This window comes from Zonotrichia albicollis, chromosome 2 (assembly GCF_047830755.1).
Source record: "Zonotrichia albicollis isolate bZonAlb1 chromosome 2, bZonAlb1.hap1, whole genome shotgun sequence".
NCBI classification, from domain to species: domain Eukaryota; kingdom Metazoa; phylum Chordata; class Aves; order Passeriformes; family Passerellidae; genus Zonotrichia; species Zonotrichia albicollis.
The window spans coordinates 83343669-83363260 of record NC_133820.1 but is presented as its reverse complement, the minus strand read 5'-3'; the positions used below and the strand labels follow the sequence as shown (position 1 = coordinate 83363260).

The 19592-nt window shown below is 36.1% G+C and overlaps 1 long non-coding RNA gene across 3 annotated transcripts in view; it reads right to left on the bottom strand.

The window, feature by feature from the left end:
* Positions 1 to 19592, bottom strand: part of LOC113460040 (uncharacterized) — a 241893-nt gene that overhangs the window by 92262 nt on the left and 130039 nt on the right. The window contains exon 8 of one of the 3 annotated variants that reach the window (XR_012579070.1): positions 17670 to 19394. The exons of the other annotated variants lie outside the window; for them this stretch is intronic. This is a non-coding gene — a long non-coding RNA (uncharacterized LOC113460040). Of the gene's footprint in view, positions 1 to 17669; positions 19395 to 19592 lie in introns of those variants that run through there. 3 annotated transcript variants of the gene reach the window in all.

Genomic DNA, 19592 nt, shown 5'->3' with positions numbered 1-19592 from the left:
ACATCACACTGCTGGTATTGAGCCCTCATATTCCAAAGACCAGTTAATTAGGCTTCAGCAGACAAAGTGATACTACTAAAAAAAATGGACACATGTAGACTAGCTGCTTGGAAGATGTAAATGATATTTAACACCTGAAACAACAGTTCTGCTGTTTCATCTCTTTTCATCCCTAACAGTAACCAACAGGGGGTATAGCAGTTTGCTACTTAATGAGTTATAAATGATCTAATTAAGTGTCTCCTTGAAATTGTCTTTATACTTCTTTAGTGAGGTGGTTGTTTATTAAGCTTGGAATTTTATTGCCAGTCTTATAATTCAGTCAGTTTTAGTTAAATTTAGTTTTAGTTGAATTTATAAAGTTTTGATGGCATTATTTGAACATGGATTTAACAAACTAGGTTTGTATTTTTTTCCTAATTATTTATTCTTCAATAATAAATATTCTGGGGTTTTTTCCTTCATTGTATTGAAATGAATATGGAGAATATACATACAATATGTTTTACAAATTATTTTACCAACAAGTCTTCTATTTCTTCAAATTAATCTGTCCCTATAATGGCTCAATGTGAAGAAAATGGCATTTCTTATAAAATACTTGCATCAGTGAATCAAGTGACAAGGAAATTTGACATACGCTGAATGCAAAATTTGGATTATCAGATTGCAAAATTGTTGGTTCAATTCATTATTTTGTTTATGTATTAGGGCAGATTAAAAAAAAAAGCTTAAAAGATATGTTTTGGATAATCAAGTAAAAAGCCATTGGAAACAGCCACAAAGTGAGGGTATTAACAATGACTCCCAATTCCTGTGGAGAGAGAGATCAGTCAGGGAGGCAAAAGTAGCATAGCAATTAAACTTCATATCTTCCAGTTCAAAGACTTGCTATTTACAGGTTCTATTTCAAGGATTTCCTTTGATTTTTAGGTATCTGTTTTGTGATGTAGAACTAACAAATGAAGTTTGTGGTGTTCAGCACATATTCCACAGAACCTAGACAAGACAAAGCCCATTTCTAAACTTATCCTTGAATAGTCAGCATGCTATTTTGCTGAATGTAGGGTCATTGCAAGGTCAGTTTACAGACTGATGTTTGTCTATAATGAAGGATGAAGATCATAGGCTTCTCTCCCTTTCATTGTCTTTTGTGAAAACCTTAAAAATGAAACTTAAAAGTTGGGTTTTTTCTCAAATTGATTGAAGCTTCAAAATTCAGTATTAAATCCAACTATAAAGTTATGTTGATAAAAAAATCATGTAATTTTCAAATTGTCCCTTTAATATATTTATAGCATGCATACATGGTGTCCAAATCTGCTATTTCAAGTTTAAAAATACACATGACAGATCTTTGGAAATTATTGTTTCACATTAAACAGTAGAATTTGGTGTGATGAGAAATAAAGAAATATATGCCTAACAGATATGGAAGTGTATTTAGGAAAAAGAGAAATCAATTTGTGATATCTTAATAATATAGGTAAAAAAGTTGTTCTAGAAGGTCCACTAAGCCCAAAGCAAATTTGGGGCTTAGTAGTTACATGCTAAGAATATACACTCACTAGAACTCAAGCCAAAATTCAACATACACCTGTACTTTGGATAAAAATATTTTTGGTTTTTAATTTGAAAAATTATATCTATATTTACTTCTTTCTCATGGTCCTTTGTCCCCATGTGATTTTGCAGAACATGGTCAGTTACAACTGTTTTGCTCCATCTGAGGACCATTATTTAACCAGGTCCCTATGATGAGAGAACTCAGCTGATAAAATATTTATCCACAATCTGTCAATCAATATGGTACTGTGATAGAATAGAAGCAAAGATTAATCTAGTTTAAATTAATTGTTGAAAATGGAAATAGAAATATCTATGTTTAGTCACGATTCAGTCACTCTGAAAGAATCAATTCTTTGTACACATTTGCTTGTACTGTAATGGAAAAACTTTCATTGCGAGAAATCTGTATATTCTTTTGATCTCATCTGAACCTGTAAACATATTTTCCCCCTTCAAATTTTCTCTGTACCTGCATAAAGACTCATCTTTTAATAGAAGCATAGCATTAGGCAAGTTGAAAAAGATCTTCAGAAGTCACAGAGTCCGAGGTCCTACACAAAGCAGGTTACTCAGAATCATGGCCAGTCTGATTCAGAATATCTTCAAGAATATGACCAAGAGGAACCAAGAATTCTTCCTGTGTTCAATCACTCATACAGTGAAAGATCTTTTCCTTATATTGAGTTGGAATTTCAATTTTTTCCCACTGTGCAACAATTTTTCATCTTCTATCTTCCTTGGAAAATTCTGGATGTGTTTTTGTTTGTTTTGCTTTAATCACCTGTTGTTGGAGCTTCTAGGCAGCAGTATGACCCCCAAGGTATCCCCCACTTTTCAAAGCTGAACAATACCGGTTTGCTCATCCTCTCCTTGCACAGCTTCTGCTACACTGACTCCTAATTTTGTCTTTTTGTGTCGTGGGGTCCCAAATGGACACAGTCCTACACATGCAGTCTTCAGGCATCAAAGAGAAGGAAATAATCACTTCCCTTTATCTGCTGGAAGTGGATTAAAGGATTAAAGTAACTGTTCTAGTGCAATGGCTCTCTTAAATTGTGCAGCATGTCTTCTTCAGATCCTGAATAAGCACCCCACTTTCTGTTTTCTGTCTTCTACTTCCAGCAGTGTCACTGAATGGGTTGTAGTGACAACTCTTGTCTGTCTTCTGAAATAACCTGAATAGCTAAACATGGGTCACATAAATGAGAACCCCTGAAGGATATTCCCACTCTCCTTTCAGGAGAACTACAACTTTGGAATACATGCAGAATCTACATAATTGAGGACTTTAAGGAAATTGGAGTTAAAAAGCATGGCAAAGGTTGGTGATTTTTCCCTTTTCTTCCTGAATCTACCTTCCACAAAGTTGTTAGGTGAAACGAAGACATAATCAACAGAAAATTACAGGTTGGTATTAAACCAATTTATTATTAAAAATTACTATAGAATGTAAGGAAAGTCTTAATATTTCACATCACACAATGAAATATATCAGTGTAGAGGTAGTACAGGAGGAGATGCCTACTCCAACTCCATTATATACACAAATATTTGGACACTGATGCAGTTCTATCAAATGATTGAGCCTAAACAGACAGGGTAGAACTGCTCAAAATCAGGAGTGGCAGAAAAAAGATATTCCAAACATTGGTCACTGTATTGCCTCGGCTTTTCAAAGTTTCTCCAGAAGAGTGGTCAGAATAACTGAGTAGGAAGCAAAAAGGTCCTGAAGAAATATCATTCAAAGTTGCTTTATCTCTTATGCTTTCCATGAGCAGAATGTCTAAGTCATCTGTCCCCAAAGGGTACAAATACCAATAACTTTATCTACTACTTAACTTTTAGATAGGAGAATCCTTTTTTGAAAAATCCCAATAACAGTATTATTAAATATTGTTCAATGCTTAATATTAACTAGTGTGTGAAATGCACCATTAACCAGAGAAACTGCAGTTGTGGTGTAATGCCAGCTGCAAATAAGCATCACACGACCATTTGCTCACTTGCCACTGTTGCAATGGGGGAGAGACTCAGAAGAGTGAAAGTGAGAAAACGCATCAGTTGAGATAATGATGGCTTGATAGATGAAGAAAAACAAAAGCCACTCACACAAGCAAAGCAGAACAAGGAATTCATTCACCACTTCCCATGGGCAGGCAGGTGTTCAGACATCCCCAGAACAGCAGGGTTCCATCATGAGTTAGGGTGACTTGGGAAGACAGATGCCAACATTTTGAACATCCCCTCCTTCTTTCTTCCTCTTCCACCTACTTTGTATGCTGCGCATGTTATATGGTATGGGATATTCATTTGGTCATTTGGGGTCAGCTGTACTGGCTGAGCCTTCTGACAGATTTTTGTGCACCATGTGTTAACTGGCTGGTGAGGTGGTGTGAGAATCAGGAAAACAGTGGAAGCACTGCTTAGCAGTAACTAAAACATCCCCATGTTATCGGCACCATTTTCAGCACAAATTTAAAACACGGCACCATATCAGCTACTATGAAGAAAATTAACTCTATCCAAGCAAAAACCAACAAAACCATTTAGATGAACAATTAATAAACAGACACATATATCTGCCATGTGTTGGTTATCTTAACATCTTGATTTCTCTTTGAGTAAACGTCACCTAATTATTCTATTTACAGCTCTTTGTTTTCAGTATTTTTACAATATTTCAAATTGCTATTATCATTAGAAATTTCCTATAACCAGTACATAATAGGTAGACATTTTATTCTTTAATATTCTCATTAGTTCTTCCAAACTGTGATTTTTTTTTTATTTGATTTGCTAAACATTTAATGTTTGTCAAGATACTCTTCATATTAAAGTCTTCTCAATGTTCTAAAACCTAATTCTAGTACCAAAAATCACAGTGTATCTGACCTTATTTTCCAACATCATATTTCTGCATTTCAGTGTTGAGGCCTTTTTTAATTGTCACAGTACCTTCAAGTTCACATAAGTTTTTCTATTCTTTTCAACCCTAGTTTATATTGCCAAAAAATTTCCTCCATCCCTCAAATGTTTTTTGTGAATTGTTATGTCCCAGATGTACAGCTTGCATATTTCCCAAGAATAAATATAATTTTATTTCCAGCCAATAATTCAAACTTCTTTTGGTCTTGCTAGATTATTTCTTTATCCACAATAGTATTTGCGATACATTCCAATTTCATATTATCTAAAAATTTAATTAATGTGGCATTTGTTCATCCATCCAAAACAGAAATAAATTTGCTAAATAAAACTAGGTCTAACCTAAATGCTGGCTACACCTCCTTGGCCACTGCAATTTCACATAACTTTGTTGGTTGGCCTTCAGCAGTTTTCCTTCAGTGTCACAGTGCCTGTTTGAATTAGTTTTGTAAATAGCATTAGAGTTTTCTCATTAAAAGTGTTCAGTACAAGATATTATAATATGCAAACGTTAATTTTGCAGCCACACTGCAGCCGCATCCCACCATGAAAACTGCAGACCAAAGTTAAGTGTCTTTTTTAGAAAGCTAAACTCTTGAAATAGCAGAGGTTATTTCAGACCTCTGTGTGATGCTAGCAGATATTTCTGCAGGAAACCACCCTGAGACTGGACAGGATACCCCAAAATGACATAATGACACACCCTATAGTGACACTAACAAACAGCATTTAAAATCAAATCACTCATTTATTTTCCATCTTTAGTCAGTGGAGGGCAATAAACTGGAATGTTGTAGACATCTTTTCATGAAGAATCCTTTCCTTAGGATTTTTCCTCCTGAGAAGCTGAAAAGCTTCAAGAACAAAAGGCAAACAATGGTTATCTGCTGCTGTGGAAGGCAACAGGTGGATCTGTGATTGGCTCATGTTACTTTGTTTGTAATTAATGGCCAAACACAGTCAGCTGGCTCAGACTCTCTGTCCGAGACAGAAGCTTTGTTATCATTCTTTTTGATTCTATTCTTATCTTAGCTAGTCTTCTGATGAAACCTTTTCTTCTATTCTTTTAGTATAGTTTTGATGTAATATATATCAAAAATAATAAATCAAGCTTTCTGAAATGTGAAGTCAGATCCTAGCCTCTTGCCTCATCCAAGAACTCCTGTGAACACCGTCACACTGGAAGAAAATGTTCTTGCTTTATAAGCTTAGATATATACTGTGCTGTTTCCTAGAAGAGTCCATTTTTTTCTCTTTGACTAATGAAAATTTATAATAGGGCTACTTAATATGTTGTAGAACATGCCCAAAGGATGCCTCTCTAGGGACTCAATTGTTCTTCTGACCTGGGCACTGGAGAGAGGTTTCCCTTTAGTTCTCTCTTTTCCTTTCTTTCTCTGCTTTATATTTGGTACCTTTAAATTACTGTATGCCATCAATTAAAGACCCTAAAAAGGAAGCTTTCTTCATTTAAGATTATTCCATCTTTGTGCAAGAGCTGTACCATTAGATATAGAACCAACCAAACTACTGAAAAAGTGAGATGAAGCTGGTAGGTCTGAATTGGCCTGATACAAAACTGGATTGTTGCTGATGCATATCTCAAGATCAATCATCAAAAAGGATTTCAGGTTTTTCAGTCTTTAGGAATTTGAATTAGATTATCTATCATTTGGAATGTAACTACTGAAAAAAAATATGGAGATCAACAAAAACTTTTCGGTTATTGAATCTGATATATAAAAAAAGTATAATTCCCTTCTTTGTTTCTTTTCCCAAGTTTTATATTTACAAAATTGGCTTTTCCTAAGATTCTTTCCTACCACAGCACATAGGTGTTTAAAAATTCATCACAATAAAATGAGGCATCACGAATAAATCTCATAAATCACAAATCACATAAAGATTTTACTTTTTAGATAAGTTTTCAAAACTCCTGAGAATGAGCTAAATATGGTGTTTAGCAATAGTCAAAGCTTTTTACTTGTTTACTGTACTTAGTTCTATAGTGTTTCTTGCATTCCTGCATTATTTAATGGTTTGGAACTGCTAGAAAAACAAGCATAAATAAATCTCAATATATATCTCCAGAAAAGATACTTAGCAACACATCTTGAGAGGACACTTGAAAAGGATGACAAGACATCTCAAGTATATGCTTTAAAGATCTATTGCAATATCCTCTTCATAGCCTGAAAGGAAAGTAACATTTATTAGTCTACTTAAAAAAAAAATCTTACGAAAAGTATCTGAAGCCATTGATATCATTCCAGTTTCCAGGAAAGAGTAGAAAAGATAGCTAGCTAGTCAACTGGTTATTTGGATTACTTTCAAAATAAATTTTTGTAACTTTTCAATAAAATTTATCATCTAAAAACAACATTAAAAGTGTTAAAATTATATTAAAAGTTATTGCAGGCATAATTATATGCCCATTTTTTTTCCATATCTGTGGAAAATGAATACATTCATTTAAAAAAAAATCCAGAGAATTGTCCATTGAGGAGATGTGCTGTAAGCTGTGTAAAACCTTCATACCAGACATCTCTTGTCATGGTGTGCATTTTAAGCATGGGATAAGAGCAAAAGACTTGAAGACCACTGTCAACAACTTAGTCAATCAATTGGTGGTGTAAAGGTTTCTCTGAGCCTTCCTGGCTACATAGGACAGGAGGAATAAACACATGGCTCAGCCCAACAGAGATGACAAAAATTAGACAGCTAGCAAAAGTATTTCAAAGACACCAATGACCTTGAGCTGGCTTCAGTCCATGTATTCCTTTCTGATGATCTGGAACAGGAATATAGTGATGATGAGCATTTTATAAATACCAGGAAGGGGAATCACATTGGAATTGTCATTGAACTGCGCATTGCACTCACTGTATTTTGCTAAGTGCCACTGAAATTTGTATTGTGTTTTCAGGAATTTTGTATAACTTTTATAAAACATCATATGACTGGCAAAATTAGTAATCTTGCGAAACAAATAATTTTCAAAAAAGTAAAATTGATATTAAATATTTCAGCCTCCACACATGGAGAGTCACAGAGAATCTGGTCAGAAATTATCATATTTTGATATATGGTCAAGTACTGAAATTCTTCAGCCTCGATCCTATCCTGCCTCAATGAGGAGCTCTCTAGGCTGGCCAGCTCAGCCTTGGTGGCTGGCCATCAGTAACTGCAGCTATGCTATTGCACACTCACAAGTAGGGCAGGATATGATTCTTAGGAACTGCCTGCTTTGAAAATGCACTTATAACATACACTGATAACATAATGACTGATATCATGGAGGAATAACAATAAGCAGTATGATGCTAATATCAGTCAAGTTTTATGAGACTGGCCTTCTTTAGAAATCTTCTAAATAATCTAACCATATGTATGTCTAATTCTTTGAAATCGTCATATATGTACAGATACTCATCTGCAAGAGATGTTTCCAGAAAACGGGTTTTTTTGCACAGAAGACTGAGGCTTGGTTTATACAAAATTTGATTTGAAGAATCACTCTCAACTGTTTCTATCCAGAGTTTTTGAGGGTCATAAGAGGAACACACCAGTCTTTTGGCCCTGTTCCCTCCCTACTGCAATTCTTGTCCTCCTGGTGGAAGCAGGTGTTGACTTTGGAAGCACAGCTGGCTATCTAAATCCAACAGCCTGACAAGCGTTGGTCACAAGTGGGAGCAATTGACCTTTGTTTAACAAGGTGGCACAGGAGCACTTGCCATCCTAACCTGCACAGCCCTAGGAGAGAGCTGTCAGGGAGGGAGGGAGCGAGGGAGGGAGCAAGGGAGGGAGAAAGACAGGAGAAACACATTCCCAGAGACCTGAGTAGGGTCCTGTGACAGGAGGGCTACACTTGCCATGGGCATCCTGCCCTTTCTGGCATGAGGCCTGAAGCACTGGTGAACTATGGTCACATCATGCAGCCCAGAAACTGTGGGAATGAATCACAGGGACAACCTTTAGGCCTAGATGGAATATGGAAGGGTTATTTCAGCACCAGAAAAAGGGTGCAGATACTCAGAAAAGTATACATGAGAAGTAAGTTTTGATGGGCTAAGAGCCAAGCTCCCACCCAGCTGCTCACTCACCCCCTCTTCTTTAGGGGGAGGAAGCAGAAAGCTCATGGGCTGAGATAGAAGCAGAGAGATTGCTTACCATTACTGGTAATGGTAAGCAATGGTAAGCAAACTGTCATGGGCAAAACAGACTTGAGGAAAATTAATGAAATGAACTGAAATAGATTAGTATAGACAAGAAATAAAGTCAGCTATGAAAAGAAGACCCACCTTTCCCCATTTCCCAATAGGTGTGGGAGTTTAATCTCAGCATTATAGAGGCAGATACTCATAATGTATCATCATGTGGAAGTGTGTACAACAGTTTCTTCTGTATTTTTATTGTTACTTTCTGTTCCTTAGATAATTTGGATTGGTAAAACATTAACTGGTCTAGTATTCAAAGTTTTAGCTTTCAACATATGGTGTGTTCCTTTTGTCTGTAAAATGGTTCTGCATGTAACACTTTGATGCTCCTCCTGCAGTAATAGAACCATTGCCACAGAGCATTAGCAAGGTTTGGTGGCCAACATCCTTCTTTAAAGCAAGTTACTGTATGAAGAAAGCCAGATAGATGCATGGAGTTAACTCAAGCCCACACTCATGTCAACATGGAGTTATCTTGAACTAACATGACAACACAGATGAAGCCTCTCCCTTTCTTGTCAGCAGCATTTGTTTATCTGGTATCTGATAAGACAGAAGTATCACATTGCCAGCCCTCCCTCTGACATTTCACTTAATGGGCTGTTTTATTTAAGAGTAAGGAACAATCAAATTTGTTTTCTGAAATAGTTTTCCCACTCTTTATCTTCCTCAAAATTATTGCTTCTCACAGTGAAATATGTCCCTTGCCATAGCAGAAGGATTGGCCTAGGTTTTGTTTAAAGATCTCTTTCTACCCAAACCTTTCTGTTACTTTATGATTCCAGGAATTTTTCAGGAAACAGAGCAAAGACAGCTGACCCCAAGTGACCAAATGAATTATCTATACCATATGCTAGCATGCTCAGTAAAAAAAAAGCTGGAGGAGGAAAGGGTTGGGACAAGTTATATTTGTCTTTTCAAGTAACTTTTACACATGATGGAGTACTGCTTTCCAGGAAGTGGCAAAGTTTTGAATCAATTATTTTTATTGCATTGCTTGCATATGCTGCTTTTGCTCTTAAAACATCTTTACCACAACCCACGTCTTTTTTACTTTTATCTTGGGATTACCTCCCAGGTTCCACTGCAGAGAAATGAGTGAGTAGCTGTGTGAGGCTTAGGTTCCTGCCAAGGCTAATCCACAGGAACTGGAAGCTGTGGAGTATTGCATTTCGCCTCTTTTCTTATTAGGAGAGAGCATGCCTCTTCAGATTGTAATCATAACTTCTGTTTAACTGTAATATTGACGGGTGCTTGCTCATGAACACTGGGCAGTCTGCTTTTTATTATACAGTTAGACTAACATAAGCAGCAACTTCTCAGAGGAATTTCAACTAAGTCAATTAAGACCTACCATAGGAAAGTAGGAAAGATTGCTTGTATCTTTTTTCACATACTGGGATGACTGCAGATAAGTTATCCAGAAAATTGACTCAACTAATTTATCAAATCTTCCCAAGTTTGTATGCTTCTTTTTTTTTTTTTTTTTTTTTTTAGGGAAGCTGCTAAAAAAAAAATATTTTGCCAGTTTAATCTTTTAAAAATAATGAATAAAAGAGACACATTTTCGAGAGTCAACCCCAGAGTAATTCCTTCCTAAAGAGCTAGACACATCTAGCCACATTTACTTCATTATTAAATAAGAATTTCAGTTCTGCTTCTCCATTTTTCCTGTGGGGAACACAAGTATACAAAATATCTCACAGACTAACTATAAAAATTGGTTTTGTAATGGTTAATTTGAGTCTGCTCAAAGGTTTTGTAGATCTTGCTGGCAGTTTATGTTTGACAAAAGGGATTAAATGACCAAGTTAAAAATCTCATAACAAGTGCACTGTATTATACATAAAATACCAACATTTAAAATATGAGACAAAACATAACATTGAATATTTCTTATCTTTCATGTTACCTAGTTCATGGACTTCTATAAATGCTATGAAAGATGTAAAAATATGTTTTTATTCATACTCTGTCCCTTTAATAAGAGTCTGGAAGTTTTGATACTGATTAAAAACTTTGTCAGTCAGGTTTTTTGGTTCTGCTTCTAATCTGCCTATTTCCTTTTGTCTTGTTTTAGGGAAGTCAGTTTCATCTCATACTATTGCGCCTTCCAATCCTTTGACAATAGTTCTGCTTATTGTAGATAGAAACAGAATCCCAATGAGTTGGTTTGTCAGAAGGTGAAACACACTATTGGCATGAAAATGACAAGAGTTCTAGAATCCAGCTTCAGGGTTATGTTCTCTAGTTATCCTTCATATTGGTCATATTTGAAAACAGAGGTTTAAGTATGTTGGTATTATGAGTTCTTACAGCATCGTTGGGAAATAGAAATATATTGGTTTTGTATCTACGTACAAGATGTCATTGGTATTCAGACACAAAACCAGTTCACAAAATCAGAACATGTGAATATGTAGCATCAAATTCAGCATACACTGGACTGTGTTTACCAAAAGTCTTGGCATATTCCCTGGCACAGATTTGATCCATTTCAAGTAGCACTTGCCTTACTATTTCCTGGACATAGCTTAGCACTGAAACTCTACTTGCCCAGTATGCAGTGCTTGGAAGCCTAGGGCACTTCACTAGCATAGAAATAGGCTGGGTCATGGTGATGCCTTCAGTGCCTGGGAACAGTTCAGGGTAATTTTAGTGCTCTCTTAGAACTACTAGGATAGATAAAGCTTTAGGATCTTGCTTGAATGTTTCTTATTTCTGAGGATCTTCAAACTGAGATCAAAAAATTGTACTTAAAAATCAATATGTACACAAGATTAAGAAAAATAATTTTAAGTCCTGATAGCCTCCCAGATAATATTTACCTTTCATATGAAATAAAATGAATGTATTTACTTCTAAGCATAGCATTTTCTTATGTCAAATATGGAAGAAAGGAAAAGTCATTTGCTTACATATTTGAATGATCAAGAGTCAGTCAATCAACTTTACTGTATTCACAAATTTTTCTACTCAAGCATATGAATTTCAATGTGTGCCTGTCCAGCTATTATTTCACTTTCATCCTCATTTTTCATCCCTTTTTTTTCTATTTTCAAGCAGAGAGAAATTTGAAATTCATTACTTTTCTCTAAAAGATAGTCCAGGGTGAATACAAAAAACAGATGAATACTATCTGCTGCCAAAAGCCTTGAACCCTTAGATCTCATATCTTAGAACTGTCTTTTTATGTCTACACACCTTCTATTTCTGTGTGCTCTTTATAAGTACAAACACCGACATTTTCCTTAATACAATCACCATATACCAACTTTGTGCAAAATATGAAGTACATTTTGGTGATATGATTAAATACAGGTTAAAGAAATCAAAGAAACACATTTGAGTGACTTGCTTGAAGTCACCAAAGTAGTCAGCAGGAAGACTGGGTCTTCTCACTTAACTGAAATAGTTTTTGTTCTCTCTGTAATGAGAAAAACAGAATACTAGGTCTCTCTGCAAATAAACAGAAAGCAAAGATCACTTTCAAAACTTCAAAAATTTTTTTTCTCTGTAATAGGCCTGGAATATCATTCTTCATTTTATATACCACTGAGCTCTTTCAAATTTTCTTATTCAGTGGAGCATAGCTTTCATCACTATCCCCCCTTTCATCACTATCATCAGCTTTTTCTCTGACTTTTAGATAACGCTTTTCAAAAAGAACTTCCAAAATGAATACTTATTTTATGATCTTTTGATGCTGAAGACTTAACTATTCTTGGAAGCTCACTTATCTAACATTGTGTATTGTCATTGCTTGAAGTATCACATAGACAGGCACCTAGAACTTGTGCCTATAATATTACACCTATCTGAAATATTGTAAGAAGGTAGACAAGAGTCAGTCCAGCATCTGTCTTTCTACTGTCTTTTTAAAGATGAAGTTGAAATAGAGTCAGTTTGCTGTTCAGTTATTCATCATTTAATCAGTCATATGGTTCTTGCTTTGGGCTATGCAATAAACAACTAACAATAATAACTTGTGTACAGACTGTGTATGTGTTTGTGCATGTCTTGCATTTTGCAGTGCATGTCTGGGGGTGTACATGAAATAGCATAGTATAAATAATAAATATTTAAAGGACTGTCAGTGAGAGCCTTGTTCTGAGGGTTTTAATACTGGAGGAAACAAAGAATCCCATATAGGATTTAAAGAGACAGGAGCTACAGAACAAAGCTGATAATGCTTTGTAAATTATGTGTTAAGTTTTATTAAAAGTGTATATTTGGTGTCATATATTTTTTCATGGTCAAGAAGGGAGGGGATTGTCCCAATTTGCCCTGCCCTGGTGCAGCCTGTTGTCAAGTTTTGTGTGCAGTTTTGGTCAGCTCAATATAAGAAAGATATTAAACTATTAGATAGAGTCCCAAGGAGGGCAACAAAGATAGTGATGGGGCTTGAGGGGAAGATGCATGAGGAGCAGCTGAGGTCACTTGGTCTGTTCAGCCTGGGGGAGACTGAGGGGAGACCTCATTGCAGTAAAAGGTATCAGTTGTTACTTATGAAAAACTTCCAGTGCTTTTTTCTTATTCTGGGACCACATTTTTTCAGTATTGTTTTTTCCCACTAGAATTGTGTTTCATGAATCTATCAGTTAAAATCTTGATGCACAATAAACAGATGGGTCCTGAAAGTATTGTTTCATTCTTTCTTTCAATCCTTTGCAAATGTTTAAGGCCTATAATACAAGTGTCATCAGATAAGGGTGATTAATAAATTTCACATTAATAAATGTGAAATCTATAAATGCAATAACCACACATGCAGAATTTTAATAATCTTACTTGAATTTCCATATTTAGAATATATACATAGAAATAACCTATAAATACAGAAAATACAGGTTTTAATGTAGGTTTCTATCTAAAAGTCATATTATTGCTTTAGTATCAGTGGGAATTTGGTGTGGGATTCAGTTGTCTAAGCAGATGCACCTAATGTAATTTAAAATATTGTATGGGATCCAGGGGGCCTACTTCCAGGGGTTGGAAAACATGTCAAAAGGTCTATAGTAGTCACATACATTTCTGGACATAAAGCCTAATTTCATTTTTACCCTTATGTAGGAAGCAAATGTCATGTGATATCCCCCTGGGGATTTTGCCTGGTCTTCAGCTGCTGCTCAGAAAAGACGTAGATCCCCCATTGGTGTTCAAGCTATTTACAAAGGTAAATAGCTTGTCTACTAGAGGTCCAAAAGAAGATCTGTACCCAGACGTAGATCTCCCATTGGTGTTCAAGCTATTTACAAAGGTAATAGGTATACTAGAGGTCCAAAAGAAGATCTGTACGCAGGCTGGTAGCTAGACATCAGGAGAAATCTCAAATGGTGCAAGCCAACTAGCTGATGGCAGCTGTAGTGACCCTGTTTCTTTGGAGACCTAAATCCATATGCCTGGAATCTGGAGCTGAATGACACTCCAGAAACTGTGGATACCACCAGTCAACTTTAGAGGGTCTGGCCTGAAAATCATGAATCAGTTGACAAAAATCGCACTGGTGCAACTGCCCAGGGAGTCAGTGGAGGTGCCACCTGATATTCTCCATCATTATGCAACAAGTCTACAGGATTAACTCAACTGTATAAATGTGATTCATAGTTGCTCACATTTGACTAGATGAATACAATTCAGAACAGTTTATGTGGCACTATTCATTCCATTCAGATGACAGTCCTGAAACTTCTATTTATTCCTTCCAGCATTTAATTTCCCATGCAGCTTTGTAAGTTTAAACAATCTCTTGAAAGATCAGATGTCGACTACTTTGATCCATTTCAACATTTATAAAAGGTGATGTTTAACATGGCTTGATGATAAAACAAACCCCATAATTTTTATAAGAAATGTTTGCTGTATCAACTTCTGAAACACTAGGATTTCTGAATAGAAGTGACTTTAAAAGGCCAGTTTTAAACAAATATATATATATATATATATATTCTTCCCTAAATTATATATAGCTGATGGAATATATTCTGTACACATAACTCAGTATTAGTATTAAAAGGAAACAAACGTACTTTCTACAATTATGTGCACTTCTCAAAATAACTTCAGACACCTCTTTCTATAAGAAAAAAATCATGACCAAAAAATGCAAAGAAAATAGTAGATGCATGGACATTTCCATCAAAGTGGAAAGAGTAATTTGGCAATCTACATTTCAGAACTGGAGAAATCATCAGCTGGCTCAAACCAACCCACCTCAGGCCATGGCTGTGACAAGTGATGATGATGGCACTGCCAGGAAAACGTAATGAAGAATGGGCAAAATGCTGCACAGGCAGTGAGGAATGAGTGAACAGAAAAGCGAAAACATAAGGAACAAGCCTGTAGAAACCAAAGTGAAGGTATGGGAGGAGGTGCTGTAGATGCTGAACCATGGGTTCTTCTTCAGCTCCTGGAGAAGACAACACTGGAGCCAATACCCACCCTGCAGCCTGTGTTCAACTCTGTGATGCAAGTGCTGGAAACCCTTCTGAGATAAAGGCAGCCCATGGAAGGAGTCATGCTGGTACAGGGGAAATGTTTGAGGAGAAGAAACGTCAGTGAGAAGTTGTTATGGACTGAAAATAACGCCCATAGTTGATGTGTTTCCACAACAACCATAATGAACACCTAATTTTTAAATTAAGAATATTGTATTTGCAAAGGACAGCGATGCAAAGTTATTAAAATGCGCCTACACATCATATTAATTCTACAGAAATTGGAGTAGATAAGACAACATAGAGCTTGGAGAACTTTTTTATAACTGCTTGTAGGTGCAACTCTGGTTCTAGTTCTAGAGAACAACACAAAAACCACAGAAAATAAATACTTCTGGAGTAAATTATTATGAGCCTTTATCATCCAAATAAGTGTGATATTCTCATTATTCTCTTGAAGACAAAGGTTTGTTTTATTAATGTCTTCTTTATATTCTGATAACAGAAGATAAAGATTCAACATGTCTTCCTAACTTAATGGCAGAGGTTAAAAATGTCACTTTCTGAAGAATGTTTTTACTAAAAGTGTTTTCATTTAAACGGAGGTATGACAAAACATTGGAGGACAACCTTTTATTTTTTTTGCAGTCTTTTGTTGAATTTGCAGCTATATGAATGGTTTTATATTTCTTGTGTGCTACTTCCAGAATCTGAGTAACCCTTACAGCTGAGGTTGGCTGATACTTTCTGTAAGACTTCTACAATCAAGCAGAATTCACTTTTGCACACCACATTTTTGTCTGAGTTTTTTAATTGGGACAAGTTACAATCAGAAAAAAAAGTGAATTTGAGAAAGGTTTTAGAAAGTGCACTTTTTTCCCATATTAATAAGTACTTGGAACAGTTTGGTTTGTTTGGGTACCCCCCCCCCAAAAAAAATAAAAAAAATCTAAGTAAATACTGCCATTATGTTTTGGACAAAAAGCTTTTGGTAAGCATCATGTTATGTTGGGATCAGAAATAAGCCTCAAAATATGCGCAAAAAAACTCAGTTTCTACTAATGTTTTATATCTTGAAGACTATTCTTCATGTATTATTTTCACTATAAAATTGCCACTTATTATCCATAAAATCCCTAGCAATTACTTCAGTGATTTGGTTGTGGGAGGATGAGTAGGATTTCTACTCTTCCTTTCTCCAAATTTTTCAATGTCTGAGAGGGCACACAATAACATAATGAAGGTTGCTCTGAAATTTTTGTCTGCTTCTGAATAAGAAGCACGAGGGGAAAAAAGGAAGGCTGTTTCATTCAGATTTGAAGTGGAAGTTTAATATGCAATAATAAATATAATTCTGCAATCATTAAAAATAATAATTAAAAACAATGGAGAGTTTGCCTTTTGGAAATTTCCTGACAAGTTCCTGCACAATTTGACATGAGAACAATGAAGACCATTCTTTGGGTATGAGTTTAACTAAAGGACTTCCCTAGAATCCATAGGGTCAAGTCTGGATGGCAATTACTCATTGTATCAAATTTCAGTGAGTGAGTTCATATCTATAAAAAACAACCAACCAAACAAAAAGTACTGCTACAGAAGGAACAGATTCCCTCCCTCCAGCATTCCTTCACCATACTAACAAAGTGTTAACGCAAAGCCACTTCTTGCTGCCTACAATTGCCTTACTTACTACAGCTGGTGTTTGTAGTGATTGCAAAGATCCAACCCTGAAAGCAACCATTGTAGAGGAGCTAAATGGTTTCAAATAATGGTAAGTTTATTCTTTGGTAGGAATAGTTTTAAACCTCTAGGAAGAAAAAAAAATGAAGTTGTATTGTTAATCTTGCCAAAAAAACATTAGAAACTGTGACAACACAAATGAAAATCCATTTTAGACTGTTGAAGCAGCATAGCTCAAAGTGCTATCAGTACCCAGTCTCTTTTCTTGTTGAAATTGCAAAGTGAATGAATACAACTCAGAAAGAAATGGCTGAGGCACCTGAATATCAGCACTGAATGTTCAATTATTTCCTCGATTCCTCTGTAGATTTTTAATGTGATGCTGAACAAATTATTTCAATATAACTCTTCACAGGTGATCATTAACTGTGCATTTCTCATTCCCTGGTGCTTAAACATAAAATCAAGGTTCCCACAAGCAAAACCACTAAGCATTTGAAATGCATTTTGAATGAGAAGTATAATTGGAAAATATTGCAGTGTTAGAATGCTGAGGCTCAGAAATAAACAGAAAACCTCAAACAAAAAACTCCATAGTAAAACAGGGGCTAGGGTAACAAGTATTTTCTTAATCACTCTATTTCAATGTTTTCCCAGTAGCATGAAAATTTCTCTAGGTATAATTGTGGTGGGTTGACTACAAGGTGCTCACAAAGGCTTTTTTCATTTCTCTTCCTAAACTGGATAGGAGGCAGAAAGTATGTCAAAAAGCTTGTGGGTCAAGATAAGGACAGAGAGATTGCTTTCAAATTACTGTCAAGGGCAACACAGACTCGACTAGGGAAAATTAATTTAATATTTCACCATCAAATTGAAGTAAGATAATAAGAAATAAGAACAAACTAAAAAGCTCCACATAATTTCCTCCCTGTCCTCCTGAGTTCGACTTTTGTGGCAAATTGTCAGACTTTCTATAGAGGGACTTTAGGTTGGTGAATAATTTGAAGAATTGGCAAAGGCTGGTTGAAAAGAGCATAAGTTGGTCCCCTGACTTGAGAAAGGTCCTAACAATTGAAAAGTGACTGATGGGGAGTGGAAGCTCAAAGAAAAGCACCCACACATCTCTACTATCTTTTGGCATTATTACTCTTAGACTATCTGACAAAGGTCAGACAGCTTTTATTGCCATCTTAGTGGAGGTAGGAGGACCAAAATGTTTATTCCACCTCTTCAATCAACTATAAATTCTGGCTGAAAGTAAACTGAGACCCTCTTTAACTCCTATTTGCATATTGACTTTCACGTCCCTCAGAATGCAAATGAAGAGAAAAGACAACACACCTTATATATAAGACCACAATCCCTAAAATTCCATCTATAACATGGAATTATTTCACCCCTTTGGGAAGGGAAAAAAATCATAGTATAGAAGGGGAGCAAAAAGAGAAGGAAACTCTTCTGATTGCTAAGGATCAGCCAACAGGCTTTTTCTCTCCTCCTCCCCTGAAGGATCACTTTTAGGTGAGCTTTGTGCTATCTATCTATCTATCTATCTATCTATCTATCTATCTATCTATCTATCTAATCTATCCTTGTTATTAGATCTCTATTACTATACATTCTGCTATGACACATACTCATACTCTAGTTAGTGCATTTATCACCAGCAATGCTGAACCTGCCTTCCTGTGGCTTCTATAAACTCTGTTATTTGTGAATATGGACCGTGTAATTCTTATTGAACACTGCCAGAACAGTGGTATAGAGCTGGCAAACTTCACTATTTCTAATCTGTGATTGTGCAAGTTCTTATTGAACTCAACCAGGCTGACAGTGTTAAATTGTCTATAATCAGAAATTAAGGCACCCAGCTCCTCTGATCTCTGAGGACCAGCTGTAATGCTGAGGGCTTTATTTTCTCATAAATTTCTATACTGTTAATGCAACAACTTGACTCTCAAATTCTCTACACATCAGCAAATAGGCATAGGGAATGGGTGTTGCAAGCACTTTGCCAAAGTTTTTCTCTGCCAATCTTCTCTCCTCATGTGCTTTCCCTTCTCCAGCATGGGATCCCACCCATGGGAGATAGTCTTTCATTAAAGATATTCATTCTTCAAAATGGGTCCTTCCAGCAAGCTGTATTTCTTCACAAATGGCTCCCGTTTGTGTCTTCTCCTATCCTTCACAGACTGCTCCAGCATGGGTCACCTGTGGATACACAGCTCCGACCAACCTCCTCCAGCACTGGCTTCCTTCATGGGCCACTGTTTCTGTCATGAACCTTATTCACCAGAGGCTCTCCAGGAGGTCACATCTTCTTTAAGGACACATCCAGAAAGACAGCATCTCCATGATCTGCAGGTGGATCTCTGCTCCCCTGTGGATGTCCATGGAGTGCAGGGGCACAGCTGTCTCATCATCTTCATCACTGACTGCAGCTCCAACGCTTGGAGCACCTCCTCTCCCTCCTTCTTCACTGACCTTGTGTCTGCAGCGTTGTCGCTCTCACATATTCTCACTCTTCTGTCCCAGTGCTGCTGTGTAGCAGTATTTCCACCTTCTTAAAAACATCATCAAAAAGGTACTATGAATGAGTTTAATTCTGTCGAATACATATCTTCTAAAGACAAATTCCTCAATATTTGTGAAGAACTTACCTCTAAGACCACATAAAAGCTGATGTCCTCTCTTAAATACATATTTTGAAGTAATCTTCATATATTAAAAAAATATTTGTTGTATGTAGAAATGGTGAAGG